Here is a 26,028-nt window from a genome sequence, read left to right on the forward strand (position 1 = left end):
ACTTTCATATAACTCAACATCAAGAGCGCTACTTCAAATATGGTCTTTTATATATTCAGGGTGATTCTAGACAGGTGTTTGTTGTGGGATTGGTGCTCCCAATGCATTTAAGTTTTTTTGCAGTACAGTTGTCTGTTGTTGAACACCCTGGAACTCATAAGTTTTGGCTCCCGAACGCCGCAAACCCGGAAGTGATTGTTCCGGTTTGCAAATGTTCTTTTGGAACCCGAATGTCCGATGGGGCTTCCACAGCTTCTGACTGGCTGCAGGAGCTTTCTGCAGCCAATCAGAAGCTGCAATTTGGTTTTTGAACATTTTGGAAATCGAACTGACTTCCGGAATGGATTCCGTTCGACTTCCTCGGTACGACTGTCACTGGCATCAAAATGCCACCTTGGATTAATTCCCCATTTATTTTCAATTTACTATTTCCATATACCAAAACCAACAATAAATTACCAACAATATCTCATTGACCTGTTAGCAAATTAAGCATCCACCTGGAAGAACCTGTGGCTTTCTTTAGTTAAATAGTCCTAACTATCGTACAATCAGACAACACACCGAGCAGTTATCATTGCAAAAAGTAGAGATCTTTAGTGCTGATTTCATTTCATTTATATCCCACCTCTCTTCCTTGAACAAACTCAAGGTGGTGTACATATGGGTCCCTGTAATATGGTACAGTGGTTAGAATGCTGAAATAGGGCTGGGGAGATCCAGGTTCCAATCACCACTCAGTCCTGGTCCCACTGGGTAAACTTAGGCTAGCCATTGTCTCTCAGCCCAATCTATTTCAAACAGCTGTCGTGAGGATAAAAGAGTGCCACAGTTGTGTCTTATCAACCACTCTGAGCTCCTGAAAATAACAACGTAAATAAATATCAGGCGGTCTCCTATTCTGTAAAGAAGAGAAAAACATGGAGAAAGATGGAAGAACAGAGTTTGTTCCTTGTTGGATAAGAACTATAGAAAACGAGGCGTTGATGTTTCAGATCCTAAGTACTATACCTACCTTGTGGGGATCAAGCCACAAAAACTATGATTTTAGCAAACATTTAAATTATTCAAAGTATTAAGGAGGACACAATCTTATCTCTCTTCTTCCCCTATTGATCAGGTCAAGTGAGTTCAGTATAAAATGCTGGATGTTAGCTTCATGTGAATAATTGATCTGAAATCAGCCAAAAGAAAAGAGAGATACCCAAAGAAAATGGGTTAAAACAGAGCTATCCAAAAGGGAAGAGAAAGAAAAAGAACTAGCTGGCAAGTGAACTACTTCCAATTCGCTTCCCTAGAATGTTTGTTTCAGTTTATGCTTCACTTTTCAGTTCTTTTGCTTTTGTGAGTATTTCACATACCTTTCATGCTATTTAAAAAAAGGCTAAGAAGCAGTGACAACCTACCATGACCAAACTACTGAGCCTCTTGGGCTTGACGATCAGAAAGTCAGTAGTTCGAATCCCCATGACGGGGTGAGCTCCTATTGCTCTTTCCCAGCTTCTGCCAACCTAGCAGTTTGAAAGCATACCAGTGCAAGTAGATAAATAGGTACCGCTGCAGCAGGAAGGTAAACAGCATTTCCGTGCGATCTGGCTTCCGTCATGGTGTTCCATTGTGCCTGGCACTCATCACGGTGTCTCATTGCACCAAAAGCGGTTTAGTCATGCTGGCCAGATGACCTGGAAAGCTGTCTGTGGACAAACACCAGCTCCCTCGGCCTGAAGTGAGATGAGCGCCGCATCCCCATAGTCACCTTTGACTGGACTTAACCATCTAGGGGTTGTTTACTTTCCTAAAGAATGTGTAAGTGTCTTAAATCTATTGCAGTATCTTGACTATTTTAATAATTTATTTTCAGGTATATATAGTGAAACCTCTGGGTGGCACAATCATTATTTAACTGAGAATACACAGTATATGCAATTACAGAAAACAGAATACATACTTTAGGTTGCAAACTGAAATTTAAACATTGGGGTGCTGGTAATATAAGCACGATACAGCATGCATGAAGCTGCATATTTTTTGTTCAGAAATTTTCCCTTGATCTATTATATTAATAATCAGGGCTAGACAAAGGAATTGTGTTGTAACTCAACTAAGCAAGCATGCCAAATTCTATTAGCTTCAAAACCATGACATGGTAAAACTGGATATTGTTTGTTTTCTTGATGCTTGCATATATCAGCTGAGATTGTGGTGGTTACTCTTATTAAGCATTAGTCATCAGATTCCACCAAGCTGAAGGTAAACCTCAAGTGGCGGATGAGCAACTATAGGAGAAAGATAACTAAATGAGTCACAGATCCTGCTTTAGCAGAGCCCACAGGATTAAGAATGGGAAAGGAAAAGGATAGTAACGTAGGACATACTCAAATAATCACAGAATCTTAGAGTTGGAAGGGACCCCAAGGATCATCTAGTCCAACCCCCTGCAATGCAGGAATCTTAGCTAAAGCATCCATGACAGATGGCCATCCAACCGCTGCTTAAAAACCTCCAAGGAAGGAGAGTCCACCACTTCTTGTGGGAGTCTGTTCCACTGCTGAACAGCTCTTACTGTCAGAAAGCTTTTCCGAATGTTTAGTCGGAATCTCCTTTCTTGCAGCCTGAAGACATTGGTTCAAGTCCTACCCTCCAGAGCAGAAGAAAACAAGCATGTTCCCTCCTCCATGTGACAGCCCTTAAGATATCTGAAGATGGTTATCATATCTCCTCTCAGTCTCCTCTTTTCCAGGCTAAACATACCCACCTCCTTCAAGCGCTCCTCATGACCCTTAATCATCTTGGTTGCCCTCCTCTGCACACATTCCAGCTTGTCAACATCCTTCTTAAACTGTGGTGCCCAGAATTGGACACTGTATTCCAAGTGTGGAAGTCAGGTGTCCCCCATCCTATATTTGAACATCTGGTTAAGGTCATTTTGAATTCTGATTCTGTCTTCTGTGGCTTTAGCTGTCAACTTAGACAGAATCCTGTTTGGAATAAGGGAATTTCCCTTAAAAAAAGGAAAATGTTGACAGCTATGCCCAGGATAGAACCCTGCGGCACCCCACTTGTCACTTTTTTCCAGGATGATGAGGAACCGTTAATGAGTTCTTTGGGTTCAGTCAGTCAACCAGCTACAAATCTACCTAATAGTTATCTCGTTCAACCCACATTTTACCAGCTTCCTCGTAAGAATATAATGGGGTCTTTGTCAAAAGCCTTACTGAAATTAAGATTCACTATGTCCACAGCATTTCCCTGTTTGTAATTCCATCAAAAAAACAAATCAGATTGGTCTGGCATGACTTATTTTTGAGAAACCCATGCTGTCTAAGTAATCACAGCATCCTTTTCTAAATTGTTCACAAGACTAACTGCTGAATTATCTATTCTAGGACCTTCCCTGCTATTGATGTCAAGCTCACTGGTCAGTAGTTACCTGGGTCTTCCGTTTCCTCCTTTTTGAAGATGGGAACATTTGCCCGTCTCCAGTCTGTAGGGACCTCACTTGTTCTCCAATAATTCTCAAAGATAATAGACAAAGGCTCTGAAATTATATCCGCAAGCTGCTTTAGTACCCTTGGATGCAGCTCATCAGGTCCTGGAGATGTGAATTCATTTAAAGTAGTTAGGTGTTCCCTTACTACCTCTTTTCCTATCTTGGGCTGCAGCTCCCTCCTTACATCATTTATTCTGTTATCACCAGGTTGGGCATCACTTTCCTTTTGGGTGAAAACAGAGGCAAAGTAGGTGTTGAGTAGTTCCACCTTTTCTCTGTCACTCAATAGCATTTCTCCGTGTTCCCCATGCAGAGGACCTACCAGTTGCTTGTTCTTCCTCTTACTTCGGACATAACCAAAGAAGCCTTTATTATTATTTCTAACCTCTCTTGCAAGCCTGAGCTCCTTCTGAGCTTTAGTCAGCCTGACTTTCTCCCTGCAACTGCTGGCTAATCGTGTATACTCCTCCTTTGTGATTTCCCCTTTCTTCCATTTCTTATACATGCCCTTCTTAACTCACAGCTCATCTGTAAGCTCCTTATGCAACCACACCAGTTTCCTTAGATGTCTCCCACTTTTCTTTCTTGCTGGTATTATCTGCTGCATTTGGGCCTTCAATATTTCTCCTTTAAGAAACTCCCATCCTTCTTGGACTCCCTTCTCATTGAGTATTTCTGACCACAGGATCACACCTGGTAACTGCTTCAGCTTTTCGAAATTGGCCTTCCTAAAGTCCAGAATGCATGTCCAACTACACTCAGTTTTCCCTTGCCTCTGCATCCTGAAACCCAGGAGAACATGATCACTTCCTCCCAAGTTTCCAAGCATCAATCAGTTCCTCCCTTTTGTTGAGGACCAGGTCCAAAATAGATGATCCCCTTGTTGGTTCTCCCACCACCTGGGAAAAGAAATTGTCAGCGATGCAATGGAGCAATTTGTCATACCTTACAGTCTTGGTAGAATTTGAGTCCCAAGAGATATCGGGGAAGTTTAAGTCCCCCATGATTATTATTTCTCTCATTTTTGAATGTTTGGTAATCTGCTCTAGTAAGGCATCATCTAAGTCTTCAGTCTGGCTTGGTGGTCTATAGCAGGCACCCACAGTAAGGTCACTGTTGTTTCTCTCTCTTACAATTTTACATCATTGTGCCTATGTAGGCAAATGAATTCTTTGTAGAGATGCTTATATCTATGTATGGCATCACCCTTAAATTCCAGCTCCAGTGAACAAACTGTAAAGTAGAAAACAGCAAAATGCAGAAGTTTATACAACTTGCAAAATGCAGGGACGTCATCTCTTTTGGATCAGGCCACCTAATTAACATTTTGGATTTCAGCGCATATGACAGACCATTCATACAAGAAGAAAGTCCTTTATGCAGTGAATGGACTCAAACAATTTTTTCAAAGGAAGGGAAGGGGAAAGAGAACTAGCTTCTATTTGGTCCCTTTCACTGTGCTTTTTAATGTCATGGGAGAGGACCAACTTACTGCACCATAGCCCACTTCATACAATACAAGAAGGCTGTGCGCTGGTTTCTGTGTAGGGAATCAATGGGCCAATCTTTCCTCCCTTCAATTAAAAAAAAAGCTTTGAATTCCATGTGCCCTCAACTACATACCTTGAAGCATATTGTAGGCCCAAACACATTAGCCCCTTTCTTTCTGTTCCTCCTTCCCTTTAGACACTGGTAAAAGTAAATATGCTGCCAGGCATACTCTGCTATCCAGAAAGAATTAAGTACTCTTCAATCCCACTGAGATCAATGGGCTTTAATTTTGCTTAACTCATTCTGGCTTCTGCACAACATGTCATTATTTTTCACACAAGGAAGCTTATATAACTAACACCCCAATATTTAAATGTATTTTTATCTGGAAGCAAGTGCACAGAGTTCAAACAGACTTGCTTCCTTATCAATTTGATTTGAATGCAAATATGGTTTTCGATTGCACATGAAGTTCAGAAATCTGTCCTAAATCCAGTCATGAACCACCAGAAGGTATTTCAGGAATATGAAGATACCCTCCTGCATGGTATGTGTATGTATTTCAAAGATGTATAGCCCACCCTTCACTCAAAGGTCTTAAGGCAGGGTACACATAAGTATTAAAACATCTATCATCTATCTATCTATCTATCTCTGCCTCAAAACCAACAGCTATTATTTCAAATCGACATGATTAAGCGTAGAAATACAAAGAACAGAAAAATAGCATAAACAGAACAGAATAAAACTGACAACACTCAATACTCAATCTTCTCATTATCTATTATTTGGAGAACTTGGTCTCCGATCAAGATTTTGCACAGAGCTCCTTCTTAAGAAAACGGTTCCCTTGTTTCAAAATAGGCACATTACTTGCACATATAGTAGACCATGAAGAATTTAAAGAATAATATATTCTGAGTAGCCACCATTCTTACATTTCATTGATAACTACACTTCTACTTGAAAACTTTGGTTAGTAGGTGAGGGTATAAATATTCGTAAATCACAGAACTGTAGAGTTGGAAGGGACCCTGAGGATAATCTAGTCCAACCCCCAGCAATGCAGGACTATGCAGCTGTCCCATACAGGGATCGAACCTACAACCTTGGCATTATCAGCACCACACTCTAACCAACTGAGCCAATTGTTAATTATCTTTTGCTAGGATCATGCAGCTATGGCAGTGGTTCATGTGTAGGTGCATACTAAATTAACTTTACCCTTTTGCCTTTTATTAAAAAATAACTCACCTATTGGTCTCAACAAAACCCAACAGTTAGGTGTTATTCTTCTATTTTGTTTCCACCATTGGAAGCTTACTTATTTACTCAGAAAATTTCTATAACTCAGTGGTGAGTCCCAACCATATTGAACACTGACTTCTCTCTGATACATTGGCATGATTCAAAGAAAGAATTTGCTTTCCCTCCTACCAGTGTTATTTCAACAAGCCCATAATAATACTCCCAGTTAAAAACAAACAGCATGTTTCTAAACACAGTACTGTAACTGCCACAATTAAGTGTATGGATGAAGCATCTATGGATAAAATATCTAGTGTCTGCAATTTCCTATAGGAGCCTTTTAAAATACTATTGTTTCATCTGCATTGAGGAAATACGACTCTCGTCATAAACTTTGAATCATATATTTAAGTTATTTTTAATAATTGCATCTTGGTAATATTTTCCCAGAGCTAGCCAAAAGCACTCATAAGCTACTGTTCAATCTACCATATTAAATCTTGGATATTAAGCATATTTCCCAGGAACTGAGATGAGATGCACAAAATTCAATATATTTTACTCCTAAATAACATACTTGGGATCACTGTGTAGGTGATTTGATGTCTCAACATTAGGAGATAATATTTAGTGCTGATAGCAGTAACAGATATTTACAGCGCTGAATAATGTGGTTTGCCATACAAAAAAATAAAAATCTAAAATGTATTCCATGGCCACTATAAAAGCATGTACGGTAAAATATTATGAGACAATCATAATAAGATAGGCAAACTTATCTTGCTCACATCCTTATTGGGTCTCACCAGCTGCGTAAACTACCCTGAAATCCAAACTGGGTGAATAAAAATATATAAATGTTTTGAACAAATAACAAAGCTCTGTGTTGCAGATTCAGAAAACTAAGGCTACCTAAAAAGATTTACACTTGAGGACAACTATGGCTTCATCAATGCCACTTGTAACTATGTTTTCTCAAAATCAATTACTTCCAAGCAAATCGTTTAAAAGGTCAGGGTGGCAATGTACCTCCCAACCCTCCAATCTACAGAATTTGGGGCACCATATAGCTTACTACAGGGTGAGTCTTTTAAAAGAGGCCCCGTGGAACATGTGTACTCTGTATCCACGGGGCCTCTTTTAAAGGACTCACCCTGTATATTGTGCTTTAAAATCTAACTTTAACTACATGATTGATACCTGCTCCAGCTATTGCCTGTTTCCCCCTTCAATAGTTCCCAAAACTGAAATAACTGAGTAAAGCACACATCGTAGAACCAAAAAACCCCCACAAGTGATTAAGAGTTCTATAGCAGGATGTCAATTAATTTATAGGAAGGAACAGACAGAACACTGGAAGCCACTGCAACGTAATGGTTAGTGTTTGGGAGACTAGGGTTTGAATCCCTACTCAGGTATGACGCTGAAACACCATACAGGGTGTTTCTCAGTCTTACCTATCTCACAGGGGAGGATGAAATAGGGAGGGAAGAACCATGTACACCACCTTGAGATTGTTGAAAGAAGAGGTGGTATATAAATAAATGAAATAATCTGTCCTGTGTCCAACTTCTGCTTCCAGTAACCTCCAATTCACTGGTGAGGAATTCCTGACCTCCAACTCCCTAGTTTCAGAAGCCACTTTGCCTATAGGACTACATATGTATGAAAGTATTATTAAGTAATTTAAGAAGGAGAACTGGGTAGCCAAATACCCTGAATACCCAAAGAAGTGAAAGAAACTGCAACAGCAGTTGTGCAGATGGTGTCACAAAGAAGCAGAGGCTTAACAGGCCAACCTGGGAAACTTAGATGTGACTCCCTCTCTGTCTGTCTTGGAAACAGGACTACAGGATCAAGGAGGATATTCCAGCTTATGCTTTGCCAAGTCAGTGGAATCTATATATTTTCCATTCCTATGCATATTTCTTAAGCATGCAGCTAGCACCCAGGGAAGAGTAGGAGCCTTCTCTATGTTTTTTAAGGAACTGATATAGCAATCATACCACGCAAGGTAACTGTTCAACTAACCAAAGAAATAATAAATAACTGATTGGCTTAAAAGAAAAAAAGAGTGCTTCTTCATGTAAAGTTTTCCAACCTTTCACTATGAGTATGAACTTACACCACAGATTTTTTAAGAAGAGTTTTGTACAGATTTATTATTAGAAGTAGAAAACCTCCTGAAACCAATGAGTCATTATGAATTGGAGGATACCAAGAACACCCATTTATTTCACTTCTTCCACAGCACTCAGGGTTTTTAAAATAAATAAATAAATAAATAAATAAATTTCCGCCCCCCCTCCCATTCTTAATCATTAGTCAAATGAATTACAGGGATCTAACAAGAGTTGCCTAAAACAAGGGAATTCACTTTGGTTCTTAATGCTTGCTTCTTCAGGTCAACTGGTTTTGCTTTGTGTATAGCCCAATAAGCAGTGTTTATCCGGTAAGAGGCAACCCTATTCAGTTTTAATTAAGGTATAACAAAAGGTTTCCCAACCATTTTTATTCTTTAAAAACAAACAAACTTGTGTTTTCAAAATTTTGAGATTCCATTATTTAGTGAGCCTTTGTAACATGAGGCCCTACAGATGTTTTGCACTTTAGCAAAAGGCAAGCTGGCTGGGGTGGATGGAAGCCATAGACCAAAACATATGAGGGCGCCAGGTTGGTGAAGCCTGCTTTAATGTTATCTGCCTCGTTGTGATTTTATATGTCATATCCCAGTTAGCAGCCTGTGTGCCATAAGTGTGAAAGCTCTTACTCCTAGGTGCTGCCAACTTCATTGCAATATTGCAGGTAGTAAAGAAAAATATCTAGAAAAGAAGTGGGATCACTCCTAAAATCTAGCAGCTGGCCTGCAACATCATAAGCAACACACTCTTGTAAAAGCAGAACAATTAAACAATTAGTTAACCTTCAGAATTATAATATTAAATGCCACTGGCAGACCTTGGCGAGGCAATAAACGGGAAAGGACCCCTGGATGGTTAAGTCCAGTCAAAGGAGACTATGAGGTTGTGGCGCTCATCTCGTTTTCAGGCAGAGGGAGCCGGCATTTGTCTGCAGACAGCTTTCTGTGTCATGTGGCCAGCATGACTAAACTGCTTCTGGTGCAACAGAACACCATGACGAAAACCAGAGCACATGGAAACACCATTTACCTTCCTGCCACAGCGGTACCTATTTATCTACTTGCACTGGTGTCCTTTCGAACTGCTAGGTTGGCAGAAGCTGGGACAGAGCAACAGGAGCTCAACCTGTTGTGTGGATTCGAACTGCTGACCTTCTGATTAGCAAGCCCAAGAGGCTCAGTGGTTTAGACCACAGCGCCACCAACTCCCCTGGTGAGGCAATACCAGTGTAATGGAATACCAGTATAACAGAGCAGCTTACACTTTGTGTAATGGGGTGGCAAAGGCACCCTGGCTTTCACCACAAACCACTGACACCATCCAGATATTAGTACACCAATCATGCTCATGCATGGAACAGATCCCATGGGTTCAACTATACTTCTGCATGCCTCCAGTGCAACTAGTTTTTAAAGCAAAAAATATGCTGGGTAAGAGCGTTTCAGACAGGAGACCATGTGCCAACCAAGATGTAGAACCTGTGCAGACAGAACTCAAAGTATGTACCAACTATTTGTTCTGTTATAAAGGAAGGACGGCTCTTATGTCAACAGATAGAACCGTTTGGGAAAGATGAAACAAGCTGAATCCACAGGAGCATAATGAGACTTTGGGATTTAATCTACTCCTGACAGTTAGAACTAGCATCATGCTGGTCACCATCCTATGGTGAAATTATGCCTGCCTAAGATCACAGGGGACCAGATATGAACTTTTCAGTGCACTGAATTCCGGCAGGCCACATGCACTCACCTATCCATTCATAAAATGAACGGCCCTCCATTGTGGGAATCACTGGCCAGAAGGCACAGTGCTACACAGAGGAATGCTGCAAGAAAAGCCTGTTCAGGAATTCTCTAGTTGTTCTGGCAGCATGAAAAACTGCTGTGCAGGTGTGTACTCAGATACCTATGCAATCAAGATTCACTGTTGTAACTAATGAGGAATTCATTTGGCAAGAAAGAAAACAGGGGAGGAAATAAATGAAAAGGGGGAAAGGAGAAAAGAGCAGTAACGATCTGCAATTATCCAATAGGCATAAAAGCCAGCAAGACCCTTATGGAAACACACTACATGTGATCACTGTGTGGTTTGGAGGTTTTCTTGGGGGGTGTACAGGCATATATGTATCTAAAATTGAAAAGCATAAGTGAGATAAATACGTTTTGAAACATGGCTGCTGTAATCAGGTAAAGGATTAAATGAATCTCCATGTCAAATATGCTTTCAACATTTAACCTAGGTGTGCTGTCATGCAATGTGTAAAGCAGCCCCCAAGACAGACAAACACATTCTACAAAACATCGGTAGGAGCCACCCCACATCAGCAGGGGTGCAGCAAACGTGGGCATCTTTGCTTGAAATGTGCATCTAAAGAGCAATCTGAAGATGTTAAAATGAAGAAGAAGAAAGTTGTATTGTGTTAATGAGGAAGGAAACTGCCGCAGCAAAGGGAACTTAAAAATAGCCTTTGAGCAACAAAACACCTCTCTCACATTCTTTGAGTCTGTGCTCTCCTATTGCGCACAGCTTAAATTAAAGGTAGCTTGTGCTGCAGGCAGACATGTGAGTCAGCAAGAGCTGCCTGTAGGAAACTGCTGACATTTTTTAATGGCTCAAATACGCTAAATGCACACACACGCAAAACCCTTCCCACTCAGTAAGTGCAGACGCACACGCGCGCACACACACACACTAGCATTCAGAACAACCTTCAGCTTACAGTTCTATTCTCCTTATTCAAACCTTGCATATATTTTCTTTTTCAAAATATTTTAATGTGAGTTATAATTAGCAGCTGCATTTGAGTTTCAAGAGTCAACTAGTTTTAGCTTTCTTATTTATTCAAACAAAGGACTTGAGCCACTTCTCTATTTTCAAAACTGAAATTCTTGTCACAGAGCACAACTTACTGCACGGGCTGTAAAATGCACTTCCTTTTTTAAAGTTGGGAGTCTTTTGTTGAACTTGGAACACTCACAGTATCAAATACTCTAGTTAAGAAATGACTTCATAAGCTGGAGAAAAAAGGTTTATTTCTAGAAAGAAAAATGCAGGCATTTAGTCATACTAGAAGATAATGCCTTTTGACATCGAAGACCCAATTCACAGGCTCTGGATTGGTTTTTGAGAGGCAGGGGAAACACTTGCAATTATTCAGTAATATGATGAACACAATCTGCACATATTGCTGCTACTTCACTCAGGCTTAAAATTGTAGACCTGCAAACAACAGGATTATAGCAATCTATTAACCTTTTCAGTCCTCGTCGTACAGTGGCCTGGTTCACACATAACTCAACTAAAATTTGGCTTAGCATGAATGAACAAACATACCAGTGCAAGGGAGAAAATCACGGCAGCTTCAATCCTGTGCCATTCCTGCAGCCACCATGCTACCAACAGCTAAGCCTTGGTTTGGCTTAAGCATTACATCTGAACCCGTAGTTCGTCTCATTCTAAACCAAATAGATCTCACTCCAAACCAAAGCAGCAGGAACAGATAAGGAAAGCAGCCAGGCATGAGCATGCTTACTTGTTCACTCTAAGCCAGGGGAGAGGAACTGCCTAGTCCACAGGCCAATCCTGACCCACCAGGAGGTTCAATTTGGCCTTCAAAGTCATTTATACCAAACCATGGCCACTGTCCATCAGGTGAAATTGCTGGGTGATGTCAGCTGATGGGCCAGGTTCAAACTGCTGGGTGAGGCTTCCCCAGCACATTTCCTGCAGGGAGTGCGCTGGTCAAGCAGACCCCTTCCCCCATGTAAGCCAGTCAGCTTCAACAAGTGGGGAGATGAATAGATGAGAGTTGGTCCATGGAGAGAGGAGAAGTAAAGATCTTGCCTAACAGGCTCCCCACCCCTGTGTTAAGCCACAGTTTAGCTTCACAATACATGCGGACAGCTCTAGTAAAGAAATTAGCAGATACATGCCAGTATATTTCCTGCACTATCGCTATACTCCATAATGTGCAACAGCCATTCTTTTACTTTTTGACCACTATGTGAATGTGCTACAGGAACCCAGAGCGGAACACATAGAATGTACTCATGGGGTGGCGAGAGGATGGGGGTCGCTGCCCCGAAACCAGAGGAACAGGATCCTTCACAAGAGCCAAAGGGGTCCCCATCTCCACAAACACAGTCAGCTCTGAGGCGTAGGGAGCAGTAGGAGGTGCACTCCAGGAGGGCAGAGGCAGGCAAGGGTGCATAGCCCAGCTCACTAGCTCTGGGAGATTCCTCAGCTAGAGTAGGCTTAGGTGAGGGTCACATGCTTCGTCAAGCCCAGAAGTTGCAATCAACACACAAGGTATAAAAGGGAAGCAGAGCTGAGGTGCTGTGTCTGCTCAACTTTCCATGTGGATGGACCTTGGCTTCAATGTTTCAGGGGTTCTACGGAACTGCACTTTTGGGGACTGTATACCCCAGGGAGAACTTGCTGCCAGGTACGGCAGGGGTTCAGGACACAGTGATTTCAGAGTATTCTTAATTAATTTCAATCTGAATAGGTTAGGATAAGTGATTTGAATGCAGAAACATTATCCACATGCACAAAAATTGTAGAGGCTTCAGGTTTAGGGCCAAGTAGGAAATTACTATACCAATTCATTATTCTTTTAGGATGACAAATGCTGTGATCCTAAGTGCACCACTAAATGCACAGGGAATTACTTCCAGGAAAGCATGCATAGGGTATCATTGTATGCATAAAAAGCATTATCTTAAAGTCATTTTCTATAGCAGGAAAATAGCAGCATACCCAAGTATGAAAACTAGACTACCCAAAGTCTCAATGAGCAAGTGAAGAGTACCCGTTTTTCAACCTTCCATAGAAGATTACAAACATTATATGTCACTCACATAACATATCACCAAATTGGTTAGTTTCTGTGTTGTTTTTTTTAAAATGCTACCCCTTTTGCCTTTTGATTTGCATGCATTGTTCATTCAATAGCTCTTCTGTCAATGCTGGTAATTGTTGTACTAAGCCAGTAGCTTCAATTTGAGCTCATTATTGATCACACAGAAATTTATATGCATTCCTCTGCTCGCTTGCTCTAAAATTATCATTTCAACTCCAGCAGTGGCAGGCTAAGTATGACGCTTTTCAACACACTACAAAGATGCTTCAGTCTGACTAGAAAGCAAAACGAGCATGCTGCAACTCAGCTGGCTATGCTCATACATTTTACATTTTCTTGAGGCAAGCTTCAAAATGAATACTTAATTTATGCAGCTGCCGTAAGATTCTTTTTATTTTATTTTATTTTGTTCTGCTCAGAACAGAAGAAACAGTGACCAAGTTTTGCAAGAGCTGAGTAGGCATTATTAGCACAGTTGTAGCAAACCGTATGCAGATTTCAGAAAGGAAAAATGGGCACTTGAAGTATTGCAGGATAAACCATTATGTTCTTTGAAATCCACTAATGGAAGCATGGTCTGTCTATATTGCTAACATAGGAAGTTCAATTATTTTAAAACATCTGTGCCAAATTAACAGTGTAACATATTATATTTACTCCCTAACACCACAGGGCATTCAACGAAATTGGTACAGCTATAGCTGATGAAAGGCTACGTTAATCAGAAGATGCATCATATGGGGTCACATAAAAGACGGAACCAGATATATAAATTCTGCATGCCAAGACATTATCATCAAATATTGAATTGGTATGAGGCAGTATTACTTAATCACTTTACACAAGCTGAAAGATTCCCTTTCAGTGTTTCAAAGGGTATACAGAATTGGATTTTAGAAGTGAAACAATGAAACTGTTAGCTATATCCTAGTGGAAGACATTATTAAATACTTACAGGTAAACCTAAAGCATAGAACGCTTCACTACTGCTATACAAGAACATACACATTCATTTATTCGAGCTCCTATCCTCCCTTTCTGGAGGCTCAACCTTTAATATCCTTTATTATCAAGCTTTAATAGAATCACAATACAGAATAACTTAGGAACCTACAATAACAATTCACATACATATACAAGTGGTAATTCACTTAAGGTTACACCATACTAACAAATCTGTACACACACAAAAACTACTTCCCATGTAGATTGCCAAATTATATCATATATCCATATACCAAAGGTAAAGGTAAAGGTAAAGGTAAAGTGAGAGCCAGTGTGGTGTAGTGGTTAAGAGCGGTAGTCTCGTAATCTGGGGAACCGGGTTCGCGTCTCCGCTCCTCCACATGCAGCTGCTGGGTGACCTTGAGCTAGTCACACTTCTCTAAAGTCTCTCAGCCCCACTCACCTCAGAGTGTTTGTTGTGGGGGAGGAAGGGAGGAGAATGTTAGCCGCTTTGAGACTCCTTCGGGTAGTGATAAAGCGGGATATCAAATCCAAAATCCAAATCCAAAGGTAAAGGGACCCCTGACCATTAGGTCCAGTCGCGGACGACTCTGGGGTTGCGGCACTCATCTCGCTTTACTGGCCGAGGGAGCCGACGTACAGCTTCCAGGTCATGTGGCCCAGCATGCCTAAGCTGCTTCTGGCGAACCAGAGCAGGGCACGGAAACGCCGTTTACCTTTCCGCCGGAGCAGTACCTATTTATCTATTTACACTTGACGTGCTTTCGAACTGCTAAACATATACCAAACAACCCATAAAAAGTAGCTCTACTTCGTTCAATATCTATTGAAGGAATGTATATGAAGGAATGATCACACACTATAGTTTGCTATCATTTCAAAGCTATCATGCTCAGCAAATTTCCTATTACAGCGCCAAGTATTTGCAAGGTTCCTTCTCATATTATGTATCTGAACATACTTTTATCAAATACTGCCTATAGCTAGTAAGCTACATTATTTTTTATAGACTATTATTACCTCTGGATACCAAGGCTTGATGGCAAACAAAAGATGAATATCCCCAAGACAAAGACAGGGACATGACCGTGTTCATGTAAATATGAGCACTGAAGGGTCTCTGTCACTGGCCCAGTTCAAATGTCATAATAAACCATCGTTTTAAACAAACTATGGTATGAAGTGAACCAACATGGCTGAAATGTTTGCAGTGTTCCTCCCTGATTCCTGCTACTGTCGTGGAACAGACAAAGCAAGCAAGAGCCTGGCTTATCATGTTGTCTGAACCCAGATTCATGGTTTGTTTCCTCCAAACAAACCACAAATAGTAAGCCAAGCATAAACATTTGCTACCACTTCTGGTTTGTTTGGAGGAAACAAACCATGAATGATGCTAGCTTTTTTGTCAGTGTGACGGGGAGTAGTTCTTGTTCACATTAAACCATAGTGATGTGACCTGCAAACCAAGCCACTAGCGATAGACCCAATCTGGAATGTGATCACCTAAACTAAGCTAATTTATCTTGGCTTGGAATAGGGCCCAAATTAACTCTTTCAAATTTGGACCCTTTCCAAATTCCATGTTGGGTTATGCTCTCAAAGATGTCACTGGGAATATGACAATGCCCAAGGCTTGCTGCTTTCCTCAAAGCTTTTCATTATTCCCATTGCTTCCAGATAAGAGTAACCGGTACTGTGGTTAGGCACTCATACAGCAACAGTATTTTAGGCAGCAAAATCCCTAGGAATTGTATTTTTCAAGGTATCTTCCAGGGTCTTTATGAAAGACACTGAAGACAATATTTCCTAGAGTCTTGGCACCCAGAATGCAGGTATCAAATGAAAGCTACAGCAGCAGCTGTTCTACTTTATAAGAAAGAGAAGGGGCTGGCAGTAGCTGTGGCAAGAACCAATGATAGGAAGGCTGAACAAATCAGAAGCCAAGTCTGTACTCCGAAGAAATTTGGCTTAACTCATAATTATTGCAGAAGCTCCAAGAAGGGGAAGTTCATATAATGAACTCTGCTGCATAACTGAGAATGTCAAAACCAGAGATATCATCCAAAGCAGTTTCTTCCATATCAAGGCTGGCATCAAAGATCTACTTTAAATATGTTTAACGACATGTGTGCATGCAGAGCCAAACTTTTGAATAGTGTTCTTTAGACAGCAAACTCCCTTCCCAACTGCCATTATCACTTTAGCTGCTTTTAAAAATCCCCTACACTTCAAAATCAGTTTGCCACCCAAGATGGGGGAGGGCTGCCATTCAAAAATACCAAACCAAAGGTTCATTGAGCATGTGGAAATAGTTGTATAGTTCTTAAGCTCCCAGCTGAAGTATGCAACAATTTTACCCCAGACCGTATCCATTTCTGAATGTGCATATGCTGCATTTTTATACATGGGCCACCACTATAAAAATATCCCCTGTGATTTGTCTTTGGGTGAAAAAGCACTACCTGCTCTGTTTTCACACAGAGGTTGTTCACAGAAGGTCACATGTGCATTTCTTTGTCTGGATAAACCCAGACCTTTGGGTTTTGTGATTAAGGCTGCAATTTTATTCACAGCTTTATTGAACGTCACTTCTGAGTGAACATACACAGGGTTGCACTGCAAGTTTCCCACAAGGCTCTCTAGTGGCAAGTTAAGAAGCAGTGTGTAGTCATCCCTCCACACCTCAACCTGTCTCTCCTGCCTACAATTGCATATGAATGCATACCTTCCAGAAGTTAATTAGGTCTGGAGTTTACCTCAGCTATTGCTTGAACCTCTACAGTATTTGCTCATCAAGAGATCTCTTAACTCTCTTGAAAACATCAATCATCTTTATAACATCGCTGTAGGCATTACCTGTACAGCTTGAGAAAATGAAGCATGTCACAGAACAAGTTATCTGCAGAACTGGGAATACCAACGTACAATCCCTACTCTTATTCCCACGCTTGTAAAGCAGGGAGTTGAAAAAGAAACACAAAACAAAATGCCATCCCTTTTACACTAAGAATTTGATGTCAAGCATCCAATATTTTCAACGACATATCTCAATTTGGGCTGAAGTGTGAGGAAGTATTCTACAACAGGGCAGAACTGGCACCGTCTTACAAATTCGACATTCATTAAAAAAATAATTGGAGTATTATTTACTGTTTACAGGCTAAAATGTATTAGCATTTTGTTTTCTTAGCTATGTTTCCTTAAAATCTATTCATTGCCAAATCCAAAAAGCTACAATGCTGACATAAACATCTCAGATACATCTCTATTATTATTTTTTGCGGGGGGGGGGGTATATTTGATGTGTGTTGAACTTACATAAGCTTCAAATAGGTAATAACAATTGTTACTCATTTAAAAAAAAGACACCAAACTTCCATGTTAAAATGTTCATGAGTGAATCTTAATGAGTGAAGCAGGCTTAGCCATTTATAAAACACAATACTGTATAAAGGTAAGGCATGGAGAACCTTCATCTTGTGGGCCAAATCACGCTTCCCCATTTGGCTCATGCGGCCATTTTGATCACATCATGCTCATCTGCTCCATGCCCAACACCATATGAGAGACCTGGCTCAGCTGAAGTGGTGTAGTGTTTGGCGTGCCTACAAAGGCCTGTGCAAAGTGCTATGTACAAGTGTGTGACAAGATGTGACAATCAGCTGACTTGGGGGTCTTCACAGCACCCAACATCAGCTGATCATTCGTGCTTTACAGGTTGAGTCTTTGACTGCAATATTTGATTTCAAACCATGAGGACAAAAAGATGGGGGACTTATCTAACATCATTGTGGCCCTGCCCACCTGTCCACTTGACCATGGAGTGGGATGGGAGAAATACTGATCTGAAAAACCAGTCAGATCCAGTTCCCCATCCCTGCTGTAGGTCAAGTCATGCCTATATTTGCTGGGGTTGTGGTGCAATACTAAAATATGACTTTAACACAGGCATAGGCAAACTCGGCCCTCCTGATGTTTTGGGACTACAATTCCTATCATCCCTAACCACTGGTCCTGTTAGCTAGGGATGATGGGAGTTGTAGTCCCAAACATCTGAAGGACCGCGTTTGCCTATGCCTGCTTTAACACTTATCACACTTCGGCTCACATGTTCTCGCTCCCTGGTATGGATATAGGGGGAGGATTAGAACCACTTTTTATTAAATTAATTTGTATTTACTTTTACGCTATGGTTTTAGCACAAGCCAGGATAATACTCAACAGCATGATCATGGCTTATTTGAAAAAAACAGTTTACTCAAACCAAAATCCCCCTAAATCCATATGTAACTAACTCTGGTTAGTTTAAAATGTGGAAGTGGAAGTGGTAGTTGAAGCTTCCAATTGCCTTTTTGCAGCTAGGTCAAAGGAAGACAGGGGAGAAGGGTTCATGTGAGCCCAATACCCAGCCGACTCACGCTCATAACGCTATGAATTGGCATAGTGAAAGGCACAGATTGGCAAATAGTCCAACCTAGCATAGGAAGTCATATTAAAAGAGTGCTAAATTATTTCTACTGCCAAAGGATAACATTAGCATTTTATTCTAAGAAAATATGATTTTAGTAGAGACAATACATAGTCGTGTGCTGCCTAATGCTGTTCGTGCTTATTCAGAAGAAAGCCCCATTGAGATCAATGAAAATTTTACTCTATGTGCTTTTGAATGTAGGCCAAGACTGCACTTCTGTTCACACCTACCAGGGACTAAGTGCACTGATCAGCACTGGACTTGTTTTCTGTGAATATACAATGGATCGGTCTGTAATGGTCCTAATCCCTAAATACGAGCATTTTCCTATGTAATTCTAGGGAGAAATTGTACCAAACAGAGGACACGTGTGTACCTAGCACAACATATTATGTGTGTTGTATATATGTAGTATAGCATAGTAACTGAGTGGCTGAGCTACAAATAAGAAATTCCTGGTTTGAAATTTGCCTCTGCTTTCATTAAGTCATGTGCCAATCTGTCCCAGGCATTGCCTTCTCCTGACTGGCAAGTTCTCCAGGATCTCAAACAGAGATGGGTCTGTCATGTCACCTATTTCCTTTTAACTAGAGATGGCAAAAAATTCAACTAGAGACTATTTGCACATAAAGATGTTCTCTGTCACTAAACTATGGCCCCTCCGTGTAAGAAGGTGTCACTTCCACATCCTGATAATCTAAAATAGGAAAAAAAAGTTTACTCAAAATCTGCCAGTGCCTCAGTAATGAAAAGCCCAATGATCTCACAATAAGCGTTTTTAAAAAGACGCCTGGTGATTTACAAAAATAGCCTGTTCCACAAAAGGAGAGGCATGATTTCACACTTAGCTTACTTCATGACAGCCAAAGCCTTTACAGTTAAGAGGCCTGGTCTGTATGTTACATTTTAATGATCTGGGAAAATAATTATCGGCGTTAACATCTCTCTCCAACTTTATACAGAATAGAGAGAGAGAGATGAAAAATGTGGTCTTTCATTTGGCATTATCTTATTTTGGGAACCCACTAGGCAAGTGAGATATTTTGTTGGGAAGTAATTACTCTTTGCTGTGCAACTCAACAGATTAAATTGATATAGAAACCACTCTTTAAAAAAACTATGGCACAATCTTTTGTGTTACAAGAAAGCATCCTCCAACGTTTGTCACAAATAATTTAAAGGAGAGTTTTGCTTGCCACAAGGCACTTCCAGTAATTAAATGATTTGGCAGCCTGACGCTATAAATGAAGCAATCATTTTTGATGTCCTAAGTATGCACACTTACACACAGTGACCCAAGTACTTTCACAAATGCATGTTCCAGATCTCTCTCTGGGAGGAAACAGAACATAAATTTCTCTTCAAAGCAATCAACAGAATAATACTAGACACTGCCTTTGAATACACAGGAACTTGCAAGGTAGTATTGACTCCCAAAGTGTTCATTTCATTGCAATGCACCACAAAGTTATTCCTATTATGCCCCCAAGAAGGAAAGGGAGGGAGAAGGGGAGGGCAAGAAAGGATTTGAGGTGCTGACCAGATTGACATCCCCAATCCATATTGACTTATGAATAGGAAGCCCCAATGGGAGGATGAGGGCAGAAGCAGCGGGTATAATGAGAGCAGCTTTGCATGCCTTGCCCATGCTGGATGGCTTTAATAAGGATCTGGCAGGAAGCATTTAGCCACCCAGATTGAACAAACAAAACAAGCTCACAAAAAGAAACCCATCTCCTCTCTGCCCGCTCACTATTCAGCACCACCTGAAGCAACCACCACCACCAGCAGCAGCAGCAGCAACAGCAACACAACTGCTTCCTTTCTTAGAACTTGTCTCCAGGCATTCCCAGGTTCTGCACAAGCTTTTCCCAACCCCAGTTGAGAACCATCAAGTCGCTGTTGCAACACAGGAAAACTGGAATGCACCAGAGACACATTTGGGGGAAGGGGAGAATTCATAAAAGTAGATGTGCAAGGCCAGGGAATATTTGCCTGCCAACTCCCCCTTCCCTCTTTCCCAGCTTGTTAAAAAGGCCTCGCAATCTGACAGCTGCTCGCATGAAAAACAAGAGTCGCTCTCTCTCCACTCCACCCCTCCCCTTCCCCGCTTTCCGACTTACTATCCTGAGCTCCTCCTCCTGCGGCTTGCTCAAAACACCCATCCCCGGGCATGCACAGGGCAGTCACCACTTTTCCCCTGGCGCGCTGGGACGGAAGCTTTAATGAAATTAAAAAATGCCCACTGTATAAGGCAGGCCTAACCCTCTCCACGCCACACACACACACCTCCCTCCGCTTCGCTCCTCCCCAACCACCTATAAAAGCCACCCTTGCGCGGGACTCCCAACAGAGCCAAAGCAGTGCCGGTCACAATTCACATTCACACACACACACACACACACACACACACACAACAGATCTTCTCGGAGCGCAACACACGGCCGTCCGCCTCCTCACAACAGGTCTGGCTTCGCTTCGTGTACACTTCCCGCGCTGCAACGTCTCGACTTTCTGAAGCCTCCGGATCAACGAGGCTGGTCTCCCGCCAGAATACAAAGGCGCAAAGGCAGAGAAATAAAGCGCAGGCACATTCTCCCTCCCGCCGCGAGGAAAGCAGCCCTTTCCCCCCAGATAACCCGCGGCGCCAAACTTCGCCCTCCTCCCATCATGAGAAGAAATAGAGAGAGAACGAGACTCACCTTCTCATCCACGCAACTTTCGACAAGCGACCGGTCCTTTCCCTGCCAACGTCGGGAAGGGGGCGAAATATATCTATCTATATAGGTCTTTAAAAACAAAAAAACAAAACTGGATCTCGCTGAGGGCTCTCGCGGTGGCCGCTGAGGTGGTCTGTAGAAAAATGTGCGCCTCAAAGAAGGCGCCGGTCACATACCGACTAGCTCGCCGATCAAAAAATAAAATGAAATGGGAACAACAACAGCCAGCTGCCTCGCGAAGCGAAGTCTTGCACAGGAGGAGTTTTAGATATGCCTATGTACACGCGCATATAGGCATGCATATACATAGACATAAAAGGAGGGGGGGACAGAAATGGATATAGACATATAAAAGGGAGGGGGCGGGGAAGTGGAAGAGGGTGGCGGTGGTGGAGGAAGAAGAGGCTGCAACGGCGAAAAGGGATGTGGGGGGAGGCAGAGAGAGAGAGAGAGAGAGAGAGAGAGGTGGCAGGGGGGAGCCACGCAGGGCTTGCTCTGCCGCTGCAGCGCTCGGGGGCTTCTGTGCACAAGGCGAAGGCGGTGGCGGTGGCGGAGGCGGCGGCAGCTCCGCGCTTGTTCGCAGCCCGGCGGCGTCGTATTGTTGCTGCTGCGGCTGCTGCCCCCGTCCTGTTGGTTCCACTGACTCTCCCGGTGGCTCGCGCTCTTCCCAATGGAACGCCGCCTACTCCCCTCAATCGCTACATTGTTGACATTCGCAGGCTGACATCATCCTCCTCCCACCGCCGCCGCCGCCGCCGCCACTACCAACTACCGCACACACTCACATACATGCATGCATGCATACAAGGCATAGAATCCACCCCGGCTTCCCCCCCGCCATTCACAATAACGCCGCGCAAATCGCGTAGCGCACGCTCCTAAGGCGACGCGGGCCCGCACGCGCACAACCGGGCGTAAACCCGCTCTGCGAATAGGAGCTCCTGCGCTGCTGGCATTCTCTCCCAGCGCTCCTGCCCGCATGCGCACAGCGGCCTCAGTGATTCCAAGCGCTGCTCCTTCGCTCCTAACTTTTCTCTCTCTCCCTCCTCTTCTGTTCGCGCAGCTATCGAAAGGCACACTGGGAATTGTAGTCCTCCTTTTCCCTCCCTCCCTCCGTCTCCTTCCTCACTTCTGCGTTTGTTGGAAGAGCAAGGGAAGGGGAACTCGTTTGTAACGCAGCCCCAGCGGGACAATAAAGCAGCCACAGCCGCTGTGTGTGTGTGTGTGTAGCCGAAAGGGGCATGAGGTCATTGTTTCTGTGCTGAACGACTAGCGAGGACTTTGGTTCCTGAGAGATGCATTAGGCGAATTCTGAATACCACCTCCTTCTCCATCATAAACTGAAACGTGTTTAATAAAAACGTGGCAAGCGCGAAGCCCTAACATAATAAAGTGGTAATCACCAATATGTGCTAAACGAAGTGCTTTCGTGGAATAATAAATGGGCTTAGACTATGGGCCAAGACAACACAAGCATCAATGGGCGATAAATCGATAGGTGTTTTAATTTTTTTTAAGCTGCATTGTAAAAAGAGCTCTCTCTCTCTCTCTCTCTCTCTGTGTGTGTGTGTGTGTATTTGTGTGTGTGTAACATTAAATAGCTTTTATATTGTAAACCACCCTGTGATCTTGGGATGAAGGGAAGTATATAAACTTAATAAAAAATAAAATAAACAACTAAATTGGTATAAATAATATGCTGCATTGATAATAGGAGGAACATGCACCTGCTGCCTCTGGAGCTGTGGTGGCATCAGAGAGAGAGATCCAGGTTCTAACAACTACAGCCCCCACACCTTACATGGTGATCACTGGGGCAGTAAATTGTTTAACTTAGTATTGGCTTGATTTTATTTTTGCAAGCCTTTCCATTGTCCTGGCTTTATACCTCCACTTTCCCTCCTTTTAAAAAAACAAAACAAAACAAAAAGCCCAGGTATTTTACATCCTGCACTGTGTGATGACACAGTACCTGCCATCCTCCTTTTCCACATTTTGCCATAATTGCAAGGGCTTTTGCCAAAGTTTTCCAGGTATGACACAAAGGCACTCCAGGGCAGCCTCCACAACTCAGCACCATAATGCAAAGTCCTCTGGGCAGCTTACAAGTAAAAGAAATAAGGGAGGGTGGAATGAAAAGAATGAGACCAAAAGGCTATTACTATTCAAAGTTCAAAAGCATGTAAGATCAGAAGTGACCCATGCACCGCAGAAGGAATGCCTCCCTGCAGCTGTTAAATTAGCTGACCATAGTTTGCTACCCAGATAGCAGCACCAATTGCCGCTGTCTTGAATAGGTCGTTTATTATGTTGTATTTGTGTAAGCTTTACATAGAAAGGTAACAAACACATATAGTGGTACCTCGGGTTAAGTACTTAATTTGTTCTGGAGGTCTGTTCTTAACCTGAAACTGTTCTTAACCTGAAGCACCACTTTAGCTAATGGGGCCTCCTGCTGCCGCCGTGCCGCCAGAGCACGATTTCTGTTCTCATCCTGAAGCAAAGTTTTTAACCCGAGGTACTATTTCTGGGTTAGCGGAGTCTGTAACCTGAAGTATATGTAACCTGAGGTACCACTGTATTGGCCAGTGGACCTCCTATATTTCATGACCTACAGCTTTTCTTTTCTTTTCTCTTTTTCATTTCATCTCTATGTGTATGTATATCTGTATGTGTTTGTGTGTACACCATACACATATATGAGATACATGCATATATCTGTCTGCCAACTTGAGGATAACACTCCATGTATTTGATGAAGCCTAATCTATATGCATTTAAGCACATTGTCCCTCTTAGTCTTTACAATGTTGCAATATTGTATTTGCTGCTACACACTAATTACACCATCCCTCTGTGATTCAATGAGAGAGAGGGAGCACTCGTTCATGCTTGATTCATTGATCTGTTGATGTCATTATTTCTTTAATGTTCCTTGAACTTTCTTTCGAGATATTGCAATATTGGCATATGAATCTCACCCTAGCCAAACAAAGCAATAAATATATGAAATGAAAATAGTCATCACTAATTGTGCTCATTATCGCAACATACTGTGAAATGCAGGAAAGTAACTCTCCAACATCTCTTAATGGAGAGTGGATGTGGGATTTATTGATAGCAAGCAGAAAACAACCTCATAATGCACACATTAAAAAGCAGCATTGAGCCAGGAAAACGAATTTGAACCCTGATGGAACAGGGAGCAGCCTTGTTGTTTTGACATTTTTTTCCTGTGGGTTGCATTTAAATGTTTATTTCATAAATCAAACATTCCCAAATGCATTATCTCACCTATCAAAGTTGATCAGACCTACATGTGCATAACTTAATTTGGACCATGCTTCATATTTCTGAGGATAAAAACAGAAGAAGAACCTGCTAGATCTAGCTTGAAGTCCATCAAGTGCACCAAAGTCTAGCCTTATAAAGTGATCCAAGTGCCAGTGAGTTTTGCAGTTTCCCAATGTGCAGCATGAAGAAGTACTTTACATGTCCTGAATCTTCAAATATTCTGCTTTGTTAGGTGACCCCAGATTCTAATATTCTGAGATGAAGAAAACTCTCTTTATTAAATTCCTTTATCTACCCACTTTCTCCAAACTATGCATAATTTTACACAGCTCTGTCATGTTTCCCCTTCCCTTGTACTCCCAACTAAAAAGCTGCAAATGTTGGAACCTTTTCTAATAGGATAGTCACTCCAGCCCCTTGATCGTTTGGTTGCTTATTACTGAACCTATTTCAACCATACAATACCCTTTATGAGGTGCAGCAGCCAGAACCAAACACTGTATTCCAAACATGGTTGCACCATAGATTTGAATAATGGCATAAAGATATTGGCAGTTTTATTTTAAGTCCCTTCCCTAATTATCCCTAGTATAAAATTTGCTTTACTCATAGCTGATTTTCATTGATCTATTCATCACAATTCATGACCTTTTTCCTGGTCAGTCCCTGCCTGTTCAGTCCCTATTAGTGTTCATGTGAAATTAGGATTTTTGGCTCTGATGTGCATCACTTTACACTTGCCCACATTGCATTGCATTTGCCATTTTAATGACCATTCACTCAGTTTCAATAAATTGTTTTGGAAACCCCCACAACTGCCTTTTCTTCTTACCATTTTCAGATGGATTTTAAGACTGAATAATGTTTACAGTGGTGTGTACCGGTAAAAATGTGCTAGAAAATATTTCAGATTTGTTCAGATTTAGGACTGTAACAGCTTCAAACCAAGACATCTAAAAAGGAAGAATTTTCAGTTTGCTAACATCAAGCAAAATTGAACGGGTGTTAGGCACCTGCAGGGGATTTTATATCTTTTTAAAAAATGTTTCCATTCAGATTTTAGTTCAGCACCACCTTTGTATTCTGCTTTGTTCTTCCCACACTTTGACAGGAGAGGAGACAATTTGCTGAGCTTACTGTTGCTTTAGCATGAGGAGGGATTCTTGTTGTTCTAGTGATGAGTCATGCAGGATATAGCAGATGGCATAAAAAGTGAAGCCACAAAGATATGAAAATACTAATGAGGTTGAGGAAGAAGATTGGTGTAATGAGGCTGAGTGAGTGAAAGCCAATAGAAATGATGTAGGTCAGTGGAAAGAGGAAATCCAGCAGGCACAGCACGG

General features: G+C 41.9%; 1 protein-coding gene across 3 annotated transcripts in view; it reads right to left on the reverse strand.

The window, feature by feature from the left end:
* Nucleotides 1–22,324, reverse strand: part of BACH2 (BTB domain and CNC homolog 2) — a 189,109-nt gene extending 166,785 nt beyond the window's left edge. The window contains exon 1 of one of the 3 annotated variants that reach the window (XM_083608322.1): nt 21,374–22,324. The gene's annotated coding sequence lies outside the window, so the exon portion shown is untranslated. Of the gene's footprint in view, nt 1–7,686; nt 7,877–20,794; nt 20,884–21,373 lie in introns of those variants that run through there. The other 2 variants (XM_083608324.1, XM_083608325.1) reach the window with 2 other exon arrangements.
* Nucleotides 22,325–26,028: the final 3,704 nt, after the last annotated feature.

Source organism: Podarcis filfolensis (genome assembly GCF_964270895.1).
Source record: "Podarcis filfolensis genome assembly, chromosome: 3".
Lineage (NCBI taxonomy): Eukaryota > Metazoa > Chordata > Lepidosauria > Squamata > Lacertidae > Podarcis > Podarcis filfolensis.